This window comes from Urocitellus parryii, chromosome 1 (genome assembly GCF_045843805.1).
Source record: "Urocitellus parryii isolate mUroPar1 chromosome 1, mUroPar1.hap1, whole genome shotgun sequence".
Taxonomy (NCBI): Eukaryota; Metazoa; Chordata; class Mammalia; order Rodentia; family Sciuridae; genus Urocitellus; species Urocitellus parryii.
The window spans coordinates 96,119,369-96,128,040 of NC_135531.1; positions in this window are offsets into that span (position 1 = coordinate 96,119,369).

Sequence of the window (8,672 nt, forward strand, 5' to 3'; positions counted from 1 at the left end):
CCCCTGCCTGGGAGGAAGACCAAGGGAGAGTGGGGGAAATGGGTCCCACCTATCCTGGCTGCCCCAGCCCAGAGAAGAACTGTCATCTTCAGCCTCCTCCAGCCCCACTTCCCCAGAGCCTTTGAGAAAGAGAATAATAGTAATAATTAATAATTAAAATAGCCATAATAATAACTACCAATTATCGAGAGCTGCCTTTGTCCCAGGCCCTGTGCAAATATTGCTCTGCAAACTTCAATTAATCATCACAATACTCCTATAAGAGAGACTTTCATCACCTCCATTTTACAGATAAGGAGACAGGGAATATTAAGTAACTTACTCAGGGCCCTGCATCTAGAATCTGGCCAACTCTTCAAATTACCTACAATCCTAGACAGAACTCCTGAAGCAAGTGCCTAGGGAGGACCACTCTGTTCTTTTTTCCATACAGACTTTTGACTATAAGGAGTGAAATTAATCAAGGCTCCAACTGTTTCCCTTTGATATCCATCAGCTTCTGCTAGACCAGCTTCCAAATGGGCTACACTGAGCCAATGATAGAGCTCAGTAGAGATCTTAAGGCAGGACCATTCCTGGAAGATAGGGGATTCCTCTGACTGTTAACTTTGGTTCAAGAATTTCCTGATGGCCTTACAAAACAGTTCCTTAAAGGCATGGTTGTCTCGGATGCTTCTTCCCTTCCTTTCCTCTCCTCCTCATAGCTCTCCCAACTCCAGGCTAGGATTAGCTCAGTGGTAGAATGCTTGGACCAATCCCTGGGTTTGATCTCCAGTACCACAAAAACAAAAACCAATTGTCCCAACCCCAAGCCCCCTTCCTCTCTCATAGGCATTACCCCTAATCAAGTCCTAGCACGGTTCATCATGCTTTGGCGGCTTCTTGTTAGAAGATTTGGACTAACTCAGCAAAAGAAGAGAGTAACAAAAGAATGCACAGGGCTAGCAGAGATGGGGTACTAGCTTCCTGGTCAGATGTAGGGAGTTCTAAACCTTTTTGTTCAATGTTCTCCTTTGGCAATTGGGTAAAACATGTGGATCCTGTCTCACGATAAAGGTTTAAAATGCATAAAATAAGCTGGGTGTGGTGACACACTCCTGTATTCCCAGCAGTTCAGCAGGCTGAAGCAGGAGGATCGAAAGTTCAAAGCCAGACTTAGCAATTTAATGAGGCCCTAAGCAACTTACTGAGAACCTTTCTCTAACTAAAATATTAAAAGGTCTGGGGATGTGGTTAAGCGCCCCTGGGTTCAATTCCTGATACAAAAAAAAAAGAATAAGTAAATAGGGCTGGGGTTGTGGCTCTGCGGTAGAGCGCTCGCCTTGCACGTGCGAGACCCTGGGTTCAATCCTCAGCACACATAAAAATATATGAATAAAATAAAGGTACTGATACCAAAATTAATTAATTAATTAACTAATGAAATGCATAAGATGAAACATACAGGACTATAAAGGAAACCAATTGTATTTCAGCAAAGTTATAAAACTTTTAATGTGCTATCGTAATTTTTTTTTTACTAATGCTTTAAATAATATCTAGTGTTAGGTTGATTTCTCACATAATTTTCAAGAAGTGATGAGCATAAATGATATTTCAAAAGACCTATAATACTATACTAGGATACGAAAATATGTGTATATAGTTATGGCTAATATGACTATTGTCATAATTGAAGGAAATACTAAACTTCAGCTAGAGATTGGTGAAAATGATATACATTTTTTTCCCATCAAAGTTCACTGACTCAAAGTTAAGGACATCAGGGTCAGAGGGTCATGGCAAAGCCACAGACAGGGAGGTCTGGCTTCCTCCCTCAGACCCCACTTCCTTTCTTTGGCTCAATGATGTGGAGTGGGTGGAGGCTTCTGGTCCATGGGTTCTATCTTCCTTCTCTTTCTCTCTGGCTCCCTTTTTCATTCTCTCTCTTTTCTTTCTCTGTATCTCTACTTATCTCTCTGTTTCTATTTCTCTCTCTCCCCTCCTCTTTTTTTCTCCTGTCCTCCAGTGAGTACATTTCTATCTTTCTTCAATCTAAATCTCTTTGTAGTTTTCTCTGTGTGTCTATCTTTTGTCTGTCTGTGCTTCCCTCTGCTTCTCCATGTTTCCTCTCTATGTCCCCATAACCTATCACTGAGGGGATAGGGAAGATTCAAGAGGAATCCTGTAGGCTGCACACAGCTGGGCAAAGAGAACACTTTGATTCTAGGGCTATTAGGAGCTGAAGAGGGAATGTCCTCAGGCTTCAATCTCTAGCCGAGGAGGTGCAGGTCTTTTCTTCCCCATTTCCATTTTTTTTTTTTAATTCAGTCTTTGTAAGTGCAGAAGAGGTCAAGATAGAAACAAATGAAAGCAAAGTCAGCGGGTAGAGGCATCCCAGATTTCAGAGGCAACAACTAAAGCCCCTGTGCATCTAAATGTGGGTACAGTGGAGTCTTCCTCCCTCCTCCTGCAGAGCAGGGATCCAGGTAGTCCCTGCCTGCCTCCAGTCCTCTGAGCGAGTACAGCCCAGGTTTCATGTGAGGCACAAGGACTTGAGCCTGACACAGAACAGGGCTGCTGGAGATGTCAGCCCTGGCCCTTCTGCCCCTAGATGGGCAGAAGGCAGGACAGTGGGCTTAAGGAAGGGAGTGTGAATTCTGGGGCTTGACCTTGTGCCTAAATACTAAGCAGTGGAGAGACCCTCTTTGCAGGGGTGTAAGTCTTCAAGATGAGGGAGTTGGGGGGCAAGGGCTGTTGGTCTGAGAAATTGAACAGGGGGGTGGTCACAGAATGTCCTGGAAGAGCTGAAGCCATCCTAGAGAAGCAGAAGGAATGGTAATACGAGAGGTGAATGAGGTCACAGGGAAGAAAAGTGAGACTGGTGGGTGGGTGGATAATCCCTTGAAGGAATATCTTCCCTGGAAAGCAATCTTGGGTCCCCACGCCTTAGTCAGATCCTCTTATCCTCACTGTCCATGATCACCAATGTTATCCTTACAGCAAGATCAGTAATGCCAGATTGAGCAAGAGGATAATCCAGAGATAGCTGCAGTTGATAATCTGGGCTGAGCTGCTCTTCCTTTTGGGGTATCTTCTGTGGGTCTCTCAGAAATTAATAGACAAAGGGTATGAGGGAGGGGTCACTGCAAACTGTAACCCTAGAACCCTATAGACCTAGTTCATTTTAGCTGGAAAGACTGCATTATCCACCATTACCATTGGATCTATCTGCTCAAATATAATTGCCCAGCATGTTCAAGGCCCTGGGTTCAATCCCCAGAACCACAAGTCAAAAATAAAAACCAAACATAAGGCACAGAGCCCACATAGGCCAGCATATGCATGGAGTCATAACTTAAAAACAAGGCACAAGGGTTGGGGCTGTAGCACAGGAGCAGAGTGCTTGCCTCGCATGTGTGAGACACTGGTTCGTTCCTCAGCACCATTTAAAAAATAAATTAATAAACAAACAAAAATATTGTGTGTCCCTCTACAACTAAAAAAATATTAAAAACAACAAGGCACAAGATTCAGCAAAACTGAGGTGCTAAGCAACTCAGTGAGACCCTGTCTCTAAACAAAATACAAAATAGGGCTGGGGATGTGGCTCAGAGGCTGAGTGCCTCTGAGTTCAATCCCTAATACCCATCTTCCCCACCCAAAAAAAAAAAAAAAAAAAAAAAAAAAAAAAAAAACAAGGCACAGTGCAGAAACCAGAAAGAATGAACAGGTTCTCCAAAGTTTCATCTCTCAAAAGATCTTAGAACCTACAGCAACACTTCTATTCTATGTTGCTCACAAACATCAGCTGTTTGGCACTTCTCATCCCTCAAAAGTTATTTCCCCAAAGTTCTGCCCAATCTTTCTCCCATGCTTTTTATGCAGTTGATTTAGCCTCTTGAGCATTCTGTAGGCAGGGAGAAGGAATATGATATTAGTAAATCTTAAATCTTAATCTTAACACATAGAACAAAAGAAATACCTGTGAGCAGAGAAGGGAGCAGAACTGGTGCAAGAGAATTCTTGAATACCTCCTTCCATTTCTCTCTTTGCTCCTGCCCAAACAGTAGACTGCAGTGGCCAAAAATCACTTTGGAAGGCATTTTGTTCATAAAAAGGGGATAGTATGTAGTAATTAATAGCAAGTTCTCTCTTTTTTTTTTTTAAAGAGAGAGAGAGAATTTTAATATTTATTTTTTAGTTTTCGGTGGACACATCTTTGTTTGTATGTGGTGTTGAGGTTCGAACCCAGGCCACATGCATGCCAGGCGAGCGCACTACTGCTTGAGCCACATCCCCAGCCCAATAGCAAATTCTCTACAGTAAAACCCAACTCCACCTTTTTTTTTAATATTTATTTTTTGGGGCTGGAGATGTGGCTCAGCGGTAGCGCGCTCGCCTGGCATGCGTGCGGCCCGGGTTCGATCCTCAGCACCACATACCAACAAAAATGTTGTGTCCGCCAAGAACTAAAAAAAAAATAAATAAATATTAAAAATTCTCTCTTTCTCTCTCTCTCTCCCCTCTCTCACTCTCTCTTTAAAAAAAAAAATATTTATTTTTTAGGTGTAGATGGACACAACACAATTCCTTTATTTTTATGTGGTGCTGAGGATTGAACCTGGATCCTGCCCATGCTAGGCGAGCACTCTACCCCTGAGCCACAATCCCAGCCCCCTAACTCCACCTTGATAGGCTATAACCTGAGCAGGTTACTTAGCCCTTTGTGCCTCAGTTTTCCATTCTGCAAGAATATAAATGTTGACAGGATTGTTGTGAAAATTAATCCACAGAAATATATGGGTAATATGTGGAAGGGACCTGATACACAGTAAGTGCTCCATAAGAGTTTCCTGTTCGGGCTGGGGTTGTGGCACAGAGGTGGAGCGCTCACCTAGCATGTGTGGGGCGCTGGGTTTGATCCTCAGCACCACATAAAGTAAAATGGAGACATGCGTCCACCTATAACTAAAAAATAAATAATTTAAAAAAAGAGTTTCCTGTTCTCCAGCTTGCCAGCTATCCCCTCACCCTGGTGTATCCTATTACCTGTTTTATTGATTTATTTTATTTATTTATTTTTTTTAGCTAAACATGGACACAATACCTTGTTTTTTAAATTATTTATTTACTTTTTTTTAATGTGGTACTGAAGATTGAACCCAGGGCCTCATGTGTGCAAGGCAAGTGCTCTACCACAACCCCAGCCCCTTAATTTTTTATTGTAATACTGGAGATTGAATCCAGGGCTACTCTATCACCGAGCTATATCCCCAGTCATTCTTTTTTATTTTGAGACAGGGTCTTGCTAAGTTGCAGAGGCTGTCCTCAAACTTGCCATCCTCCTGCCTCAGCCTCCAGAGTTGCTGGGATTACAAGCGTACCATTGCCACTGGCTTCCTATTATCTGTTTTAATCAATCAGTCTATGACATCTTACTCCCAATTAGACCACACTGTGTACCTTATTGTATTTCTACCATCTCCCAAGATTCCTGGTTGTCATCCTGTTAGTTCCACCTCTTTTGTTACTTCTTATCCATTTCCTATCACTCCGTTAACTCCTGATCACCTCCATTGTTGGCAGTGGCCTCCAGGTTTCACTCCTTCCCCTGCCTCCCCTTCTGGATGGTAGAACCATCACCCACATTTGGTCCTAATGAGGTGGGCCAGTGGGGAGGAGAGGGCTCTGAGTATGTTTGTTTCTTGCAAGACGGAGCACCTCGTTCAATCATTTTATTTCTCTCTCCCCATCCCCCTCTCTTTTGTACCAGGGATTGAACCCAGGGGCACTTAAACACTGAGCCACATCCCCAGCCCCTTTTTTTTTTTTTTTTAATTTTGAGACAAGTTCAAGCTCTTGTTAAGTTGTCTAGGGCCTCAATAAGTTGCTGACTCTGGCTTTGAATTTGTGATCCTCCTGCTCCAGCCTCCAGAGTTACAGGTATGCCCCAGGGTGCCCGACTCATTTTTCTCATATTTTTATTGAGCATAGTATTCTGGGTCAACCATGGCTCAAGGGTTTAGAGACACAACAAAGTGCACAACAGACTATGAAAAGAATAATCTTCTAGGGAAGGGAGACATTATCAAAAGAACCCCTAAGGGGCTGGGGTTGTGACTCAGGGGTAGAGTGCTCACCCAGCACATGCAAGGTGCTGGGTTCGAGCCTCAGCACCACATAGAAAATAAATAAATAAAATAAAGTTTTTTTTTTTTTTAAAGAACCCCTAAATAAATGTATAATTACAAACAGATGCATCTTGAAAGGGACCTTCTACAATAGAGGCAACTGACCTGACCTGGGGATCTGCGAAGGTTTCTCCAAAAATCTCTGCTTGAATTGAGGTCAGAGAGAAGGGTAGAAGGGGGGCTGGGTGGGAGAGTGGTCTAGGCAGGGGAACCCTGAGGGCAAAGGCCCTGAGGTAGGAGCAAGTCTGATGAGTGAGAGAGGGCAAAGAGAGAAAGTGGGATCAACTGAGAATGAAGGACCTCAGGGGCCAAGCCATGCAGGCTCCTGTGGTTCTTGGTTGGGATTTGATCATCATCTCATGAGCCATAGGGAGCCAGGAGGAGTTTGAGCATGGGGTGATAGATTCAGGTTGGAATTTTAAGGGAATGGCCATCTAGAGTCTAGCTACATCAGCACAGTCCTCTGCCATTTCCCCCAGGTTCCATAGCTACCCTCCACCCATGCCCTCCCAGGGCCCTCACATATTTGTGAGGATGAGGTCATCATGGGGGAGGGGAGGAAGTTCCAGGGCTCTAAGCCTCCTTTATCTACTAGGCTGGGGCAGGCCTGGGGAGGGCGAAAGGAGGAACAAATACAAAATGCCTCCCATTTCCCATACCCCCCAACCTTTGTGTGAGTTGTATTTATAAGAAGACATTTTTTTATGCAATTTTACTGCAAGATATTTTATGAAGTACTATAACTACCACTAAACTCCTTGAGCCCTTGGGCAAATCATGCCCTCTTAGGGACTCGGTTTCTTTAAACAAAAAGTTAATGGACAGTGCTGTCCAAAAGATTTTTTTTTTTTAAGAGAGAGTGAGAGAGGGAGAGAGAGAGAGAGAATTTTAATATTTATTTTTTAGTTCTCGGTGGACGCAACATCTTTGTTGGTATGTGGTGCTGAGGATCGAACCTGGGCCGCACACATGCCAGGTGAGCGCGCTACCACTTGAGCCATATCCCCAGCCCCCCAATAGAATTTTCTACAATAATTGATTTGCTCCATGTCTGTGCTATCTAGTGTGGTAGCCGGTAGCCACATGTGGCCATTGAGACTTTGAAATGTGGCTGGTAGCCAGGCACAGCAATTTGAGAGACTGAGGCAGGAGGATTACAGTTTTGAGGTCAGCCTCATCAGCTTAGAGAGATCCTCAAGCAATTTAGCAAGACCTTGTCTCAAAATGAAAATTAAAAATAAAAAGAGCAGATGTAGCTTAGTGGTAAAGTGTTCCTAGGTTCAAGTAAAAAACAAACAAACGAACAAACAGCAAATGAATGAGCAAGGGAGGGAAGGAAGGAAGAAAAAAGGGAGAGAAAGAAATGTGCCTGGTGAGCCACAAGAGCTGAATTTCTAATTTTATTGCAATTAAACAGCCACATGTGGCTACTGGCTACCATGCTGGATGACACCGGCAGGTCTTAAACTTTTTTGAGAATCCGATGAAGATATAGACCCCTCCCTAGAAAAAATATCCTGCATGCAACTTTGTCAAAGGTGGTCCCCTCCAGTCCCGTTTCTGTATCCAGGGCAGGCAGCGCACACTGCAGACTCCACGGAGCTCAGGTCCCTCATCTCCCCTTACCTCTTTCTGCCTTAAAAATGCATAAGTGGGGCTTTTCCTGGAGGAGGAGGAATGACAGGGATTACCCCAGGAACTAGAAGACCACAGTTTGAAGCAGTGTACCCCCTAAAAGCCTGGTTCACCCCCACATATCCAGAGAAAGGCAAGGGGAGTGAAAGCTGGGGTGAATGCAGGGGCAATAGTAGGGACATTGGTCTCTTTGCTCAGTTTCCTGCCCTGCCTCCCTGTAATCCACCACACTGCTGCACAAAACTTGACTGGAGCAAGAGGCAGTGCTCTGGAGATGGGACTGTGCTGTGGGCCTGCAGTGTTTATGAACCTGGCATTGGGAGTAACCAGGTTGTGGGGAAACTGTCTTAGTCTGTTTGTGCTGCTATGACTAAATACCTCAGACTAGGTAATTTATAAAGTCTAGAAATATATTTTGTACACCAAAATAGACCTGTAGACCAATGGTACAGAATAGAACACAGAGACTAACCCACATAACTACAGTTATCTTATATTAGACAAAGGTACCAAAAGCGTACATTGGAGAAAAGATAGCCTCTTGGACAAATGGTGCTTGGAAAACTGGAAATCCACATGTAACAAAATGAAATTTCACCATGCACAAAACTCAACTCAAAGTGGATCAAGGACCTAGGAATTAGACCAGAGACCTTGCGCCTAATGGAAGAAAAAAGTAGGCCCAAATCTCCATCATGTTGGATTAGGCCCCAGCTTCTTTAATAAGACTCCTATAGTACAAGAATTAAAACTAAGAATCAATAAATGGGATGGATTCAAACTAAAAAAGCTTCTTCTCAGCAAGAGAAACAATCAGTAAGGTGAATAGAGAGCCTACAGAATGGGAGCAAATCTTTACCACAA